Here is a 16794-nt window from a genome sequence, read left to right on the forward strand (position 1 = left end):
GTGACTGACATGCCCAAACCTGGACCTGGCAAACAGGAGGGAGCAAGATCACCTTGCCAGTATTTGTTATGGTACCTGACAATTACCTGCCTGCTTACTTCTCACTGGATCCTCTGAGAATTCAGAGACCCAGTTTATACCTAGCTCAGTGCCCATCGCTCGAAGCATTGTTCTATAATTTAATCCGGTCCTTCTCATTTTGGCATACCGCCTGCTCCAGCTCAGAAGTTAAAAGGTTGCACTTCCTTAAAATTTAGCATTTCCCAACTGAGCCTGCATCAATCAACCGATTAGTACAATTATACATGTACTGCTCAAGACTAAACACCAGCTAATGATCGCTAGCTTTGTCTTATACCAGGATGGTCTCTCTTGATCCAGCTGGGAACTGACCACTTGAAAGGAGGCACATGGGAAGATCTGAAATGCAACTGGGAGAACACCGTGTCAAGCTGTCATAGTCGTTCGAGGGGCAACCTTGGCAGCGTCTGGCCAGATCTGGTAAGTTGGAGGAATTTTGAACTGCGGGGTATGCATAGTGACTCAAGATTTAAAGAGTGGCGTAGTAAAGGAGCTAGTGAGGTTTCCCACCTTAACTCTCTTGCTGGGCACCCGCACCCCCTCACTTCTCTGATTCCCACCACTCACTGGGGGTTTGTGTTGATTTGCTGGCTGGGTTAAGGAGTAGTGCTATCCAAAGCTGGTAGACATAGCAGCTTGGTGTGTGTGGATCCGAAGGGTTAAGAATGTTTTCAGGACTCACCCTGGCTTCAGGGAGAAGAACCCAAGGCCCCGAGGGAGGGAGGCCCATCCCTAGAAGGATTGTACCTGAAAGGCTGGGTCCATGCTTTTGTTATTGCAGGGCAGGGTGTTAAGGCCTGGCTCATCCCAGCATTCTCTTTAAAAAACCACAAATGGGTGGTTACGCCATTAGTTGGAAAGCAAGGCTTATGTTTCTCCTCCTGTCTGCTCCTGTCTGAGATTGCTGTGACCTTCTTTGTTTGAAGAAAACTATTTGGCTCTACACTAAAATATAAGTCTCGTTAATCATGCTCCTTCCAAAGAGTACAGTCCTAGCCTTCTCTTTCTGCCCTCTCTCCTCTTCCTTCGCCTCTGTCTTCCTTGCGGTTGTTTAGGTAATGGTACATGTTCAAGCAGGGGATTTGAATGTTTAACGTGGTCACCAGAGAAGCCCACACATAAGGGTTTTGAGTCTGTTCGTGAAAGAAGGGGAAGTGATCCTGGCCATTGGGTGGGTGGTGACATCAAAGAGAAGCCTGTGCTGTTCCCTACAGTGTGGCTGGGATTTTTCACTCCAAGAAGAGGATTAAACAAGAGAGCTTTCCAGGAAAAGAGTGATGTTTCTTTTTTTGCTTCTTCTCCCTTCTTTTCCAAATCCATTCAGAAATATAAGTATTTGATACCCAGAGACCAAATTCATTACGTAAAGAGGTCTAATGCTATTATTGAAAGGTAACACGAAAACCACACTTAATGAAAACAGCAATATCCAAATATTTTTTTAATGTTTGTTTGTCTGCTTGTTTGTTTGGAGCGAGCATGTATACAAGGGATGTGGGGACAAGCAGAGACGGAAGGAAAAAGTCTCAAGCAGACTCCTTGCTATCAGCTCAGAGCCCAACCTGGGGCTCAATCCCATGAAACCATGAGATCATGACCTGAGCTGAAATCAAGAGTCGGATGCTTAACTGACTGAGCCCCCGGGTGCCCCAATATCCAAACATTTTCATATCCACTGTGTTGATCCTATGAACAACACGGTAGTGTTTAAGAGGACAAGTATGGACAATATCCCGGTTTTTCATGGAGAAAATCAAGGTCAGAAACGGAAATTCCTTCCTTGCCCAGGGTCATACACCTGATAGACAGAAGCACCCAAACAGAATCATTTTTCTGACTTTAGGCTCATCATGGTTTTCTTCCTTTTTTTTTTTTTTTTTTTTTTTGTACACCTTGCTGCCTCTTCCCACACAAGAATCTTTTAAGATTAAGTCTTTAGACTCGAGAGTTGGGTTTATGGTGTTACTCAAAGGACTAATAAAATGAAACTTTGAGAAGATTATACTCTCATCTTTCTTTCTCTGCACAGTGTCTGAATATCAAGGAAAAGGATTATTTGTTAAGGCTGCTTTGAAAATTCGCTGGCCCACAATTACTTGACTAATGCCAGTAGTAAAATCCTGTATATCAAAGCCACACTCTCTTTTTGTTTTTTCTTGGCTCATTACTTGTCTTAGCTGAATGGCCAGCTATGTGTGAGTTGACTGGTAGGAAGGTTTTCTGGGAGCAACGACTGGCTAGGAGGTTTCTGTTGAGATCCAGGTAGTAACTTTAGGCAAGTGCATACCTGTTATCAATGAGAAGGTGAGATATGGAACACACAATAAGCCTGTTGGCTCTGCCCATAAGCTTTGTCCAGCAGAGTCTAGACTGATGACCACCTGGATCGCCTCTGGAATCCTGGGAGAAGAAATAGTGACCGTTGATCAGAAGCTAGGTCTACTACTGTTGAAAGTCCAGGATCTTAAAGAAAACCAACCAATTTGTTGTTTTCTAGTTCCTACCAAAAAGACTGAGATTTGAGGACCCCCTCTTCCCCTCTCTCCTCCTCTCTCACTCATTATTAGCATCATAAAATCAACCATGGATGAGACCTCAGAGAGATCAAGATATGGTGGAAGGCATACTTGTCTGGGATTGTGAAGTCTCTGCTTCTCTCCAGGCTCTGTGTGGTCTCAGATGAGTGATTTGACTTTGTAAGTGTCAGCACCTCCATCTCTCAAAAGGGGAGTTGAACTGCATGGTCTGTGACACTTCCAGGCCTGACATTCTAGGATTCTCTCTAGACCATCAGATTCTGGTCTAAACCTGCTTAACCAAGAATGTCAAAGGATGCCCAAGCTTCTCGTCTTTAATTTGCCTCTCTCTTGGCAGGATGGTGCAAGCAGGGGAGTTGCCCCTCTTCCCCATGGTATTTAGAGGTCTCACTGCGATCACCTAGCATCCAACCCAATCCTTCCCTCTGCCAATGACCTTGAGCAGTGGCAAATGAAACACGCAGACACAACAGGAAACCCTTGATATGGAGGGCTCTTATTTTAGAGAGGAGAAAAGCGAGACGAGGAGTATAAGACCCAGTCAGTCCCTGAGATGGGCCAGGACTCCAGCCCAGTTGAGTGCCTGTTCCATAGCACTACCATGCTGGAGATGGAGATAGATAGATAGATAGATAGATAGATAGATAGATAGATAGATATTCAAGCTCTCACTTGGTAATACCTTTTGTTCATGACTCTCAGAGTCCAGAGTCCAGAGGACTGAGTTTACTAACTCAAATCCAGTGATTATCTACCTTGTGTTCTTATTCTATGTCCATTCTAACTCCTTCCACCTTGTTTTTTAGTGAGCAGGGGGGGGGGGGCAGGGGGGCGAGGGGGGCAGGGAAAGCTGTCAGGTAAAGTAAGAAAGAAATGAGAAATAGACATTAACAAATAATTTCTGATTTGAATATCAGTGTAGTGTACAAAATCAGAAAGCAAATAAGTGAAGGTAAAAATAAAACCTCTCGTGATCCCATCGTTCAGCAATATCCACTGTGAACATTTTGGTGAGTTTCCCTCCAGTCCTTTTTTGTATACATATGCGAGTATATTCACTACCAATATTTTTTCATTGATATTTCAAAGGGGTTTTAGGACTTACCACTTTACACCTTTGGTCTTCTATCAGTTGTATACAATCTCATTCCTATAATTCCGTATCATTGTGGTGGTTATCCTTCCTAGTTGAACCCTGATTGATAAGAGTATGTTGTTGAAACTCCTAACACATGTCAGGCCTGAATTTTGGAACTGGCTTCCCCACCTGGACATACTCCAAAAAGGAATTTTGAGGCATTTGACAGTATGTTCCAAAACAGCTCCAGGGTTTTTTAAAAGTCACCCATTGACTATCACATTTAACATCGATTGAACATCAGCTATGCATGTCAGACATTGTGCTAAGTGATTTACAGATATTATGTTACTTAATCCTAACTCCCCGGGGATAAGTAGATTATTGTTTCCATATTACAGATGAGGGACGTGGGGCTTAGGGAAGGTACATCGCTCAGAGTTGCAGAGCTAATAAATGGTAGAGTCATGCTTCAAACCCAGGCAGTTGGTTCCAGAGTCCATACTCTGGGCTCAACGTTAAATTACTCACTAACACACCAAGCTGGAGAGGACTCACTTATTGGCAGGGGGGCAGGGTCTTGGGGCAGCCACTTACACTGTGCGTAAACATAACCTGGCGAGATGAGCTCCGCTGGGGAAGGCAGCAGATGTGCTGGAGTGAGCACTGGACTCAGAGTCAAACAGACATGGGCTCCAATCCTACTCTTCCAACATGCCAGCTATGTGACCCTGGACACGTCACTGTCCTGTCTGAGCATCATTGTTCTTTCTCCTCTATGAAAGAGAGATAATAGTATTAGTCTTAAAGGTTGTGTCGAGGATTAAGAATGACAACACGTGGGGCTCCTGGGTGGCTCAGTCGGTTGAGCGGTCGACTTCGGCTCAGGTCACGATCTCGCGGTCCGTGAGTTCGAGCCCCGCGTCGGGCTCTGTGCTGACAGCTCAGAGCCTGGAGCCTGTTTCGGATTCTGTGTCTCCCTCTCTGTCCCTCCCCCATTCATGCTCTGTCTCTCTCTGTCTCAAAAATAAATGTTAAAAAAATTAAAAAAAAAAAAAAAAAAAAAAAAAAAAAGAATGACAACACGTAAAAGCACCCGGTGTGTTTCCAGGCAAATAGCAAATGCTAGTAGAATTTAAGAGAGTCTGAATCTGAGCAGAAAGTTTCAAGTTGAGACCTGGTTCTTAGTCTCGGAGCAAACACACTTGCCGTGTGATTTTGAGCAAAGATCCTGGGGCCTTTCTAGGCCCAAGTTCCTCATCTAAGAGGTGGCTGGACTAGATGATCTCTATGACCCTGTCTAGGAGCTGGGCCTTCACTGGTCTTTAGAGGAAAGAATGTGGCACACAGTGCCTTCCTTTCTCGTATAAGTCGGAAATGAGGCCGAGGTTCTCTGAGTACAATGGGCTTCTGGGCCCCTCTGCCCTGTTCTCGACCAGAGCCAGGCACTTGGAGCTTTCTGACATGTCTGAGACCTGACGAAAGTCACAAATATTTCTTAGAAAGAAGGGGTGAGGTAGCGACTGCCGGGATGTCGTTGCTTTTATTAGCCCTTCTAGGGAAGGAGGGCCACAGCTTTATAATGTTCTGAATGACGAGAGAAAATAACTCCTTGACTTGCTCCGAGGAATACAGTTGGGAAATCACAAAGCCGGACGATTCCTGGCGTTTCTTACAGTGAATCATACAACGATTCAGTGTAAGACAACCACTTGGGTTTTCACTGGCGGGCTCCTAGAAGCTAAGCCCTGTGGGGAGTAGAGAACTGACAGTCTCACGCTAAAGATGCCTCTCGTCAGCCTCCATCAAGGAAACATAAACCAAGAGTTGAAGAGCGTAGACAAGTCTTGTTAGGATCCCACAGAAAGGATAACTGAGGGTTTTTTTCCCCATTTCCCTGACCATGCCTCATTCATCTCTCCTCCTCTCCCAGATCTCTAACTGAGGAGGGTCCCAAGGCTCAGCCATCGGACTTCTTGTTCTGCGCTCACTTCCCTGGGGTTCTTATTCAGTTCCACAGTTTTAATAAAATCTTACCGCTGACAACTCGTGGATTTCTATCTCTGGCTTGGATTTCTCTCTGGGACTCCAGACTCAGGAATCCAGCTCCTGACCAGACCCCATTTTCTGACTGTCTATTTGGCTGCTCTAACTGAGCCATCCAAATTCGAGTTCCTCATGTGCCCCGAACTCCTTCAAATCTGCTCCACCTGCGGTCTTTCCCTTTTCGGTAAATAACGATTCCATCTGTTATAGTTGTTCAGACCAAAAAAAAAAAAAAAAAAAAAATGAAGCCGGGCTTGCTTCCTTTTTCTCCACAACCCACAAACTACCAGAAAATTATATACAGAACATTACATACAGAATATTCCTCACCATTTCCTAGTCCAAGCCGTCATCACCTCCCTCCAAGATTATTATAATAGCTCCCTAAATGGTCTCTATGTTCCTACCTTGCCCGTCGGCACAGAGAGGCTAGAGGGATTCTGTGACAATAAACTTGGGCTCCTGCCCAAGCCGTCAATGGTTTTCCATCTCCTCCAGAGGAATAGAAAGAGCTTCCAGTGCCCAATGGGGTGTATATAACATACTCCCCTTTCCTCTCTGTCCTCTGTCAGTGCCCTGCCCTCCTTCACTCTGCTCTGGTGGCATCTTCAGGAGCAGCCAACGGGCATGCACTGGCTCGTGGCCTTGGTGCCTACAGTTCCCACTGCCTGGTACCTCTTACCCCAGATAGCCAAATAGTTCCCTCCTTCACCTCTCGTCAGTCTTTGGTGTAAGCTATCTGGTGGCACCTTCCCCAGCACCCCATCTCACACTGCACCCTGCTGCCTCTCTGCCCTGCTTTCCCCCCTTTGTAGTATTTATTATCGTCAAAGCCATTTCGTACTTACTATCCAGGGTATTGTCTGTTTCTCCCTGCTAGAAGGAAACTCCAAAGGACAGTGGAGCACACTGATGGGCGTTCAGTAAATATTGGTTGAAGAAATGGGTGGGGTGGTTGGCCAAAGGCTTTATGGAGAAGCCCAAGTTTGAGTGACCCTCTGAATCACAGGAGGATCTGAGCGACCATAGGCTGAGAAAGGAGCGCTCAGGATAGAAGGACACTGGGCAGAGGCCAAGTGGGGTCTTCATGGGATGGATAGGGTCAGACTAACTGACTTACTCTTCTTCAGCCTTTACTTACCTGGTTTTATTTCTTCCAGAGCACCCAGCGTCTCTCTTTAAGTATGTAGCAAAAATCCCATGGCTGCTTGATATAATAGAAAGCTCATGGATGGAATTCAGAGCCATAGCCCTAAGTCTAGAAGTGTGCCCCGGGACTAGGTGCTTGACCTCTCTAACCCTCTGCTTGTTCATCTGTCAAAGAAGGAAAACAACACGGACTTGGGTTCTCATGGGGCTGTTGTAAAGATCAAATGAGGTAACGGGTGAGAAAGTGCTTCACACTTCGAAAGCTGGACCATGTAGTGGGGATTAGTGAAATGCAAGTGTGTGTCACTGAAATAGTCACTCTGACTCTCATATAGATTATCTAACTCAGTGGCAAGGAAAGGAGGAGAGGGAGTTCCAAACTGGTGACTAATTCAAGATACGCTTCATCTGGGCTTTTGAATACAGGAGGGGCATGGGAGGAGGGATTGGAAGATGTGCCTTCCTGAGGACATGGCTAGTATCCAAATGAAGTGTTATTTGTTCCCCATGCACCAGGTTCTGGAGATTACTTCTCCTTTCATCCTTATGTACATTTGTGGGTTGGGTGTTATTACTGCCTTCTTTAGACATAAGAAAGCCGAGGTTCCGAGAGGTTAAGTAACTTGCCCAGGGTCACACAGGTATTTGTGTTAGGGTCCAAAGAAACCAGCTTTGTTTTAAGAGTCTTTGTGTCCTGTCCATAAACTGCCTTTTCAGAGACCTTGTTGCAATGAATTGAGCAGCTGACAGTGCTGCCTGAGTGGCCTGAATTTGGGCAAGTAAATAAATAAAACATTCGGGAGCCCACACAGATTAACAGGCTCTAAGCTATTAAACATAAAAAAGGTGAAAAGGAAGGTCCATGTGCCAAGCAAGTGTGAATCCAAACCCTTTTTTAGGGCACTGCCTTGTGCTGTGAGTGGTTTTGTCACAGCAGCACATGGTAACAATTTAGAAGAAACCTGGATTTTGAGCTAAACTTCCAGTAAGAGCATAAGAAAATATAGCTAGGGAACAATGCCTACTGGTTTTCCTAAACATCAGATTTTTTTTTTTAATGGAGTGGGGCGCCTGGGTGGCTCCATCCCTTAGGAATCCGATTTCGGCTTCGGTCATGAGCTCTAGGCTCATGAATTCAAGCCCCACATCGGGTTCTGTGCTGACAGCTCAGAGCCTGGAACCTGCTTCTGATTCTGTCTCCGTCTCTCTCCGCTCCTCACCCACTTGTGTTCTGTCTGTCTGTCTCTCTCTCTCAAGAATGAATGAATGAATAAATAAAAATGTAAAAACATAAAAAAAAAAAAAACAGTGGCATAAGCAATGGCATGACTTTGGGGATGATTAGCATCCTAGTCTAGGTTTATTTAGTTGTTTGCTTGTTTGTTCGTTAGAGTATAGGGGACACGTAGAGTATAGTATTGTGTAACTAATGTTACATTCGTTTCAGGTGTAGGACACAGCGATTGGACAAGTCTACACTACAAGTGTGCTATGCTCACTACACGTGTGGCTACTATCTGTCACCAGACAGGGTTCTTATAGTACCACTGGCTGTATTCCCTATGCTGCATTTTTCATCCCCATGACTTATTTAGTAACTGGAAGTCTGTATCTCCATTCCCCTTCACCCATTTTGCCCATCCCCCTACCCCCTCCCGTCTGGCAACCATCAGTTTCTTCTCTGTATTTATGGGTCTGTTCCTGTGTTTTGTTTGCTTCTTCATGTGTTTTGATTTTAGGTTTCACATATAAGTGAAGTCATAGGGTATTGGATTTTCTCTGTCTGACTTAGCATAATGCCCTCTAGGTCTGTACCCATGTTGCAAATGGCAAGATCTCAGCCTTTTATGGCTGAGAGTTATTCCATTGTGTGTGTGTGTGTGTGTACATATACATATACATATACATACACACACACACACACACACACACACATGCACACACACACACACACACACACACACATATATCACATCTCCTTTATCTAGTCATCTATCAGTGGATACTTGGGCTGCTTCCGTATCTTGATTATTGTAAATAATGCTGCAATAAACATAGGGGTGCCCGTATCTTTTCAAATTAGTGTTTTCATTTTCTTCGGGTAAATACCCAGTGGTAGAATTACTGCATGGCATGTTTGTTTGTTTGTTTCATTTTTAAACATGCAATGTAATTAACAAACAGTGTCATATATTAGTTTCAGGTGTACAAAAGAATGATTCAACAATTCTGTACAGTACACAGTGCTCATCATGATAAATGTATTCTTAATCCCCTTCTCCTATTTTACCCACCCCCCACCCCCCTCCTCTCTGGTAACCATCAGTTTGTTCTCTAGAGGTAAGAGTCTGGTTTTTTTCTGTTTGTCTCTTTTTTTCTTTGTTTATTTGTTTTGTTTCTTAAATTCCAAATATGAGTGAGATCATATGGTATTTGTCTTTCTCTCTCTGACTTATTTCACTTAGCATTATGTCTTCTAGATCCATCCATGTTATTGCAAATGGCAAGATTTCATTCTTTTTATGGCTGAGTAATATCCCATTATCTATCTATCTATCTATCTATCTATCTATCTATACATCTTTAGAATTAAGTTTTGAGGAACCTCCATACTGTTTTCTTCCATCAAGGCTGCACCACTTTTCATTCCCACCAATAGTGCATGAGTGTTCTTTTTTCTCCACATCCTTGCCAACACCTATTATGTTTTGTCTTTTTGACTCTAGCCGTCCTGACAGATGCGATTTCATTGTAGTTTTGAATTACATTTCCCTGAATATGAATGGTGTTAAGCATCTTTTCATGTGCCAGTGGCCATCTGTATGTCTTCTTTGGAAAGATGTCTATACAAATCCTCTGCCCATTTTTTAATTGGATTCTTTGGGTTTGGGGTTGTTGAATTGTATAGGTTCTTCATATATTTTGGATATTAATCCCATATTGGATATATCATTTGCAAATACCTTCTCTCATTCAGTAGGTTGTATTTCCATTTTGTTGATGGTTTCCTTCACTGTTCAAAAGCTTTTTTAGTTTTCCTGTAATCCCAATAGTTTATTTCTGCTTTTGTTCCCCTGCTTGAGGAGACATCTGAAAAATATTGCCAAAAACGGATGTCAAAGTGATTACGGCCTATGTTTTTTTTCTAGGAGTTTTATGGTCTCCTTCTCACATAGGTCTTTAATTCCTTTTGAGTTTATTTTGGTTATGGTGTAAGAAAGTGGTCCATTTTCATTCTTTTGCATGTAGCTCTTCAGTTTTCCCAACACCATTTATTGAAGAGACTCTTCTCCATTGTGTATTCTTGCCTCCTTTATTGTAGATTAATTGACCATACAAACACGGGTTGATTTCTCCCAGACTAGATTCTAACTGGTGACATTTTGCAGCAACTCACTTGTTGTCTGTCACATAGTGGGGTTTAATCAACATTCACTGAAGATATGCAGGTATCTCTCTATATATGTACGTATAACATGTGTGGTAACAGGTATGGTTTTTGGTAATTATGTATGTAAATTTATTGGGATCATTGGTGGTATACAGGTGGATGGATACTGGGCCGATAGGTTGAAGTAATGCAAAAAAAAAAAGAAAAAAGAAAAAGAAAAAAAACCCCACCTATAATGGTGTATAGGATGCTGACAGAATACTTTCTTTAAAAATTTGTGTACCAGAGGGGCGCCTGGGTGGTTCAGTTGGTTAAGCGTCCACTCTTGGTCTTGACTCAGGTCATGGTCTCACGGTTCTTGAGTTCGAGCTTTACGTCAGACTGTCATCCAGTGCACTTAGCCATCGACTGCAAGATCGAGCTGCATAAAGGAGGCTTACACTGTGATTCATAGACCTACTTAAACAACAAAAACAAAACCAAAAACAACCCCTTCTCTAGCCACCACTGTTCTTGGTAGGTGCTATGGAAACCCTGAAAAGAGGGTCTTTGCAAAGAAGCAGAAAACTTGGTGAGATGGTGTCAGGTCAAGAGCATGAGCTTTGGATTTAACCCAACCAGGACTTGAATCCCCCTCATCTGTTTATTAGCTCTATGATCTCAGGGAGGCTATTTCCATTCGGGACCTCTGGCTCTTGATTTAGGAGATGAAGGCACCTGCCCATGTCTCCTGTCAGTAGGAAATAAAATTACATTTAGGGGGCTCAGCAGAGTAGCTAGCTCACAGCGGTTGTCAGTAACTCCCTCCTTCCCGCACCGGCAAACTCTCCATCAGCCTCGAACCTGACACCCTTGGGCAAAGACACTTACTGCCTTCTCCCTTCCCGTCCTCTACCCCACTTAGGTGTTGGGTCAGATGATCTCTAAGGTTCTGTTAAACGATATTAACTGTTTAGTTCTATTTTTTACCGTACAGCTGGGATAGCAGGAGAGTGCATGATACACAGCCTACATTCTACACATTTTATATTAATGAGCCAGTCACTGAGCTTTATTACATTGAATCCTCAAGAGAATACCTGGAGGGGACGGTTGCTCTCCCTTTTTACAAGTGAGCAAACCAAGGCAAGAGGCATAGAGAGAAATCGTACTAGGACTCCGGTAGCCACTTGCAGAGAAGACTCTTTTGAAAGGTTTGACAACAGCAAAACAACAAAGCCCTTTATTATAACCCCGGCCTTGAAAGTGGAAATTTCCCAATTTTCACTCCATCCATTCTTCTTCTTGCACCGAAAGCATCAGTCATCTTCCCTCTCTTCTTTGCTGTCCCTTTTAAATGCTGCCATTCTAGGCTGAGATCATGACCCTCCTAAGAGCCTTCATCAAACCCCGGAAGGCAACAGGGCTGAACACAGAGACTTCCATAGCTGGTGCTCGGACAGCACATGCACAAACAAAGCTGATGCCTGGGAATCCAGCCTCTGCTGCCTCAGGCTGTGGCGCTGGCTATGAATTTTTACTGGCTTTCGACTAATTGTCTTTCTTTGGCATTTGACATATTTGTCAATGGATCCCTGGTAAAGCTGGTCTCTTTCTCTAGCCACTGATTTATATTCCCCCCAGAGGGGCTAGATTATGCCCTATATGGTGGGCACACAGCGAGCTGGAGACGGCCAGTCCAGTCCCAGATTGCATCGAGCCTGTCAGGAATTGCACTGAATTGCTGACCAGCCTGGAGTGTCTGGTCAGCCTTGTTCCCAGCCTTTCCCTCCTAGACGCACAAAGCCCAGTTTCAACCAATTCTTAATAATGCAATTAAATTTTTGGAAACCAAAGCTGAGTTTCATATTTAAATGTTGACTTTCAGCACGCAGGAAAGGTTGGCCAAATGCAGGAGTGACTGGAAGATTTTGGCAAAGAGATTAATTGGGATTTTCCATTCTCAGCGAAGCTGCGTGTGTTAATGCACAGGTAATACTCTCCTCAGGGGTTCCCAGGGACCAAAGAGTAGGCAAAGCATGAAACTGAAAACCAACATGCCTCATAAGAAATCACTAGTGTTCTCAAAAAGAAAAAGAAAAAAAAAGTCAAGTAGAGGCTGCATTGAACTGTTTCCTCTTTTGAAATGTAACAACACCTACCTCTCAGGGCTGTTGTGGGAATGAAATTAGAACATATATGAACAGGCTAGCACAGGGCCTTGCTCAGAGTAGGAGCAATGAACATATTTACTTGCTAACAATTCAACCCGGGAAAAGGCACTTGTCTGAGGTTAAATGACCAGGTTTTGAACCTTAAGCTCCAGCTAACTAGCCCAGCTGGTGTCTTCCCACTCTGGGTTCCAATTGACTCGTCTTTCTAATTAGAATAATAATCGTGGCTTCACAGGGTCATGACTAAAAGCACATTAAGGAATGGCGGAAAAAGTTCTTTGCAAACTAGACAGCTTTCTAGACAGAGCATACGGCTAAGGTCAAAGACTTAAATCGCTGGGGTTGAAATCCCAACTCTGTTGTTTGTGAGCTGTTCGAGCTGCAGTAAGTTGCCTAACCTTTCTGTGCTTCAGCGTCCTGTCCGTAAAGTGGGGATGAAAATACCACTCATTTCATATGGTTGTTGTAAGGATTAAATACGTTCACAAGTGTAAAGTACTTAAAATAGCACGTGCTAAGTACCATATATATGTTAGCTGTTAATTATTTCAAAGCTATGCTTATTATTTTGATGTTTATTTCAAGAATACGTTCATTCTTTTACATTCTTCTGTTATTGTGTTCAAAGTCAACCCCTCCAAGAAACTTTCCTGGATCTCTTGGCTTGAAGCAATCACCCGAAATATTCCCATATTCACCCAAAATATACCAGTTGTAGCTCGGTGATAGCCATTGTCTTTGCTTATGTGTTTGTTGATATCTCTCGCCTGCACTAGCCCTAGAGCCCTGAGTGACAGGGGTTTCCTCTTGTACCTCTGTACGCATGGTCGATGCCCATTAAATATTCACTGAATCGGGTGGAAGGAATGCAAATACACACACATGAATGAACCTAAATATATTGGACAATAGCTAATATCAACCGCTGCGTAACTGCATTTTAAAGACTGAACACAACGGCAACCTTTAGCACCATACCTGATACAGAGTATGTGCTCAGTAAATATCTTTACTTGGAAGGATGGAAAGGTAACTAAAGGTATGTTGAGTCCAATGAAAGGCTTCAATTTATTGAGTCCCTCTTACTGAAAACGTGTATCAGATGGGTAAGCCGCTTGTCCTAGGTGCCAGGGCCGGCTCAAGATAGCGAGAAGAAAAGTAGCTCCTGACTTTAGGTACTCATATTCCAGAGGAGATACAGGCAGTCCAGTTGCTAAATAATTACAGGGGCCATAGGTGGTAAGCTGAGAAGGATGGAGGGTTACAGAAACGTGCCTTCAGCCCCTCCATCACTGCTCTGAGGCTTGCACTGCCTCGGTATTAAAATGCACAGATATGTTCATTTGGGATGGCTACACCTTATCTCAAGAAGTAGGGCATGAGGAGAGAAGGTCCTACATCAAATAAAGGAAGAGGGGAGCAAATCACTAACCGGGGTGTGGCCGATTACATGCAGCAGGTGAGACCCTAAGCTAAGGGAGGTGGCACCATGAGCCGTCTATAAAGTGACCTAGATTTCTTAGCCTCAACCATTTTTATGTCAAATGTTGACAAAACAGTATATAAAACAACCAACCAACCTGAAGACCTGATCTCTCACCAACTCTCCTTCCACCAATAGCTTCACTTCATGAGGTCCCAGTTTTGCTATCAGTTGAGAAATGAGTTTGGACTGGACTAGTTCCAAGGATCATTCTGCCTTTATTATTTTTTTTTTTAAATTCTATTTTTTAATGCCTGGCTTGATGGGAAAACCAATTCTTTCTCCTAGCTTCAAATACTATGTCTATTTTGCTGAAGCCCAATTTATATCTCCAAACCAGACCTATCTTTTGGGTTCAGGTCTTGCAGAGTCAACTGTCTACTTTGACATCGGAGACATCTCAGACACATAGTGCGCAAAGCCAAGTTCTTGACTGCCGGCATCTGCCCCTCCTACAAACTTCTACTTTGAAGTGTTTCTAACTCAGTAAATGGAAACACATCTACCCAATTGCCCAAATCAGAAACTTGGGATTCATTCTTAATATCCTTCTCTCTTTCACCACCCACTCCCGATCAATCCAATCTTGCTTTCAATCTTGTCAATTCTACCATCAAAGTATGCCTCAAATCTTTGCACACCTCCCCACCTGCACTCCTAGCTCCCTTCTTCTCTCACCAGGACTCCTACCAGAGCCTCTTAAAGAATTTACTCTTGCCCATTTCTAATTATCTTCCACGTGATAGCTGGGGTGCTTTTCTTCAAACAAAAATCAGATCATGTCATCACCCAGCCTAAAATATCCTAAATGATTTCTCAGTAGACTTAGAACAAACTCTAAATTCCTGTCCATAGGCTACAAAGGCCTCCATCGTCTGGCTCCTGATTCTCCCCCCAGATTCATCTACCACCAGTCTCTGCTTGTGCCATACCGACCTCTTTCAAGTCTCTGACCATGCCATGGGTTTACAGGGTTGTCTGGCCTCTGGTCCCTCTGCCCCGCCACACTTCACCCCTCACCCTTGGCCTGGCTAATCCATCCTCCATTTTCACATCTCAGCTTAAAGCTTACTTTCATGGAGGGGCCTGTATCCTAAGTAAATTACATCCTTCCCCCATTTCACAGTACCTTACTTATTTTCTGCAGCTCCGTTAACATAATTTATAATAAATAATACTCCTCTGTGGATGTACTTGTGTAATGTTTGTGTCCTCAACTAAACAATGGGCTCCTCCAGGGACAAGTCTGTAATTGTTCTTTGTATATGCAAAGTCTAGCCCAGTGCTTAGCATATAGTAGGTGCTTAATAGATAATTTTTGTGGCTGCAAAGTAGTCAGACCTGAAGATATCAACATATGTGTATCCCATACTAAAAAAGTCTAACCCAGTGGGTGACAAAATAATGAAATACAGTCGACTGTGCCGTTTCTCCAAACTTTTTCGTTCCTGACCTCTAGAATCTTCCAGCACTCCTCCATTTTCTTACTGACACTTCCCAGTTTTCAGAGTTGAGAAGGGACGTATCTTGGTGTTATGTTCCCTCGCTCTGCTCCCCTTGGACACATTTAGCTTTGTGCAGGAATGTGGCTTCCACAGGTGTGGTTGGGTGAGAGGTGTTGGGAACAGGAGGGGTGGAGAGGGAAAAAAAAAAATAAAGGAACCATATGGGGGAGGTGGCTGCCCTTGCACAGCTTGGACATCGTCCCAGCTCACCCACGTCGGAGTTTTTTTTTACTGCCGTATACATCCAGTATTCTCTCCTTCCCACCTCTAGGAATCTAAAAATAAGTGAGCTGTTGATCAAGGGCTTGGTGATGGCAAACCTGGCAAGTATGGGCAGACAGGCTCCCAATTCTAGAAGTTTCCTCTTGCCACTACCGCCTGCTGTCCCTGGCCCCTGTTGAGATTGTTATGCACCCATCTACTAAGTTTGCTGGGTACTTTGTCCCATTTAGGTCCCTACTGTGATAGATTGCAGGAAGTAGGATACGGACTCTTGGGTTGTTTTTAATGTCAACAAAGCTCTGTTGCTTCATCCGCTGAATTATTGCTTTGTCCTGTTATTAAAGGTCTTCTCTCTAGCACCCGTACTCCTATTTTCTCTCTTCCTCCCTGTCGAGAACAACTTGCCCTAAATCCCTTTTATATTTACCTCAATATTCATGGGGTCCACTCGGCTCTGGTTGCAGAGACAGAAGGGATAAATGCAGGAATTCTCTTAGGAGGACAGCACTGGCCCATGGCTTTTCCTGTCACTCAGGTCAGGCCTTTGGTAGAAAGTTATCCAACCTCATTTTAGTAACTCACCCAGCAACTCAGTTCCTGGAAAAATTTGTAGAAATCCACCTCGCTGATCCTAGAAAACAGCCCTGATAAATTTGGACCTTGTTTATACCATTTGCTAAGACTGAAGTTAATTCAAAACAAATGATTTTTTTTTTTCCTTTTGGGTGCAGGGGAGGGCTAGGGAGGGGCTAAGGTAGAAAGAGGAGGAAGAAAGAGGAAGAAGGTACCAAAAAGGAGGATCTAACACTGGATTTCAGTTCCCACTACTGGGAAAAGGTTCATTTCCAATTCTGCATTTCAAGAACAAAAAGACTTTCTGATGATCTTTTTTATTCTCTTTGGATCAGTATGAATCCTTAGCAGTTAATTTATGTCTTCCTGTATTTAAAAGGTTAAAATATTTCAGGAAGTGAAATTAATATATTTAAGGATGGTTACAAAGTCAAGACAGGGCACTCTACATCACCGTTCCCCAGATACAACCTGAGTCACAGAATCTGTTAGGGAATAACCTGGAAGCTTTCCTTAACTATGATAGTTCACTCATTAGTTTGTGTGTTCATTTGGCGTTCAACAACTACTTTGAAC

At 43.5% G+C, this 16794-nt stretch overlaps 1 protein-coding gene across 1 annotated transcript in view; it reads left to right on the plus strand.

The window, feature by feature from the left end:
• Positions 1 to 476: 476 nt before the first annotated feature.
• Positions 477 to 16794, plus strand: part of BCL6 (BCL6 transcription repressor) — a 51917-nt gene continuing 35599 nt past the window's right edge. The window contains exon 1 of the mRNA XM_078453142.1: positions 477 to 501. The gene's annotated coding sequence lies outside the window, so the exon portion shown is untranslated. The remainder of the gene's footprint in view (positions 502 to 16794) is intronic.

This window comes from Panthera onca, chromosome C2 (assembly GCF_046562875.1).
Source record: "Panthera onca isolate mPanOnc1 chromosome C2, mPanOnc1 haplotype 2, whole genome shotgun sequence".
In the NCBI taxonomy this organism is placed as follows: Eukaryota; Metazoa; Chordata; class Mammalia; order Carnivora; family Felidae; genus Panthera; species Panthera onca.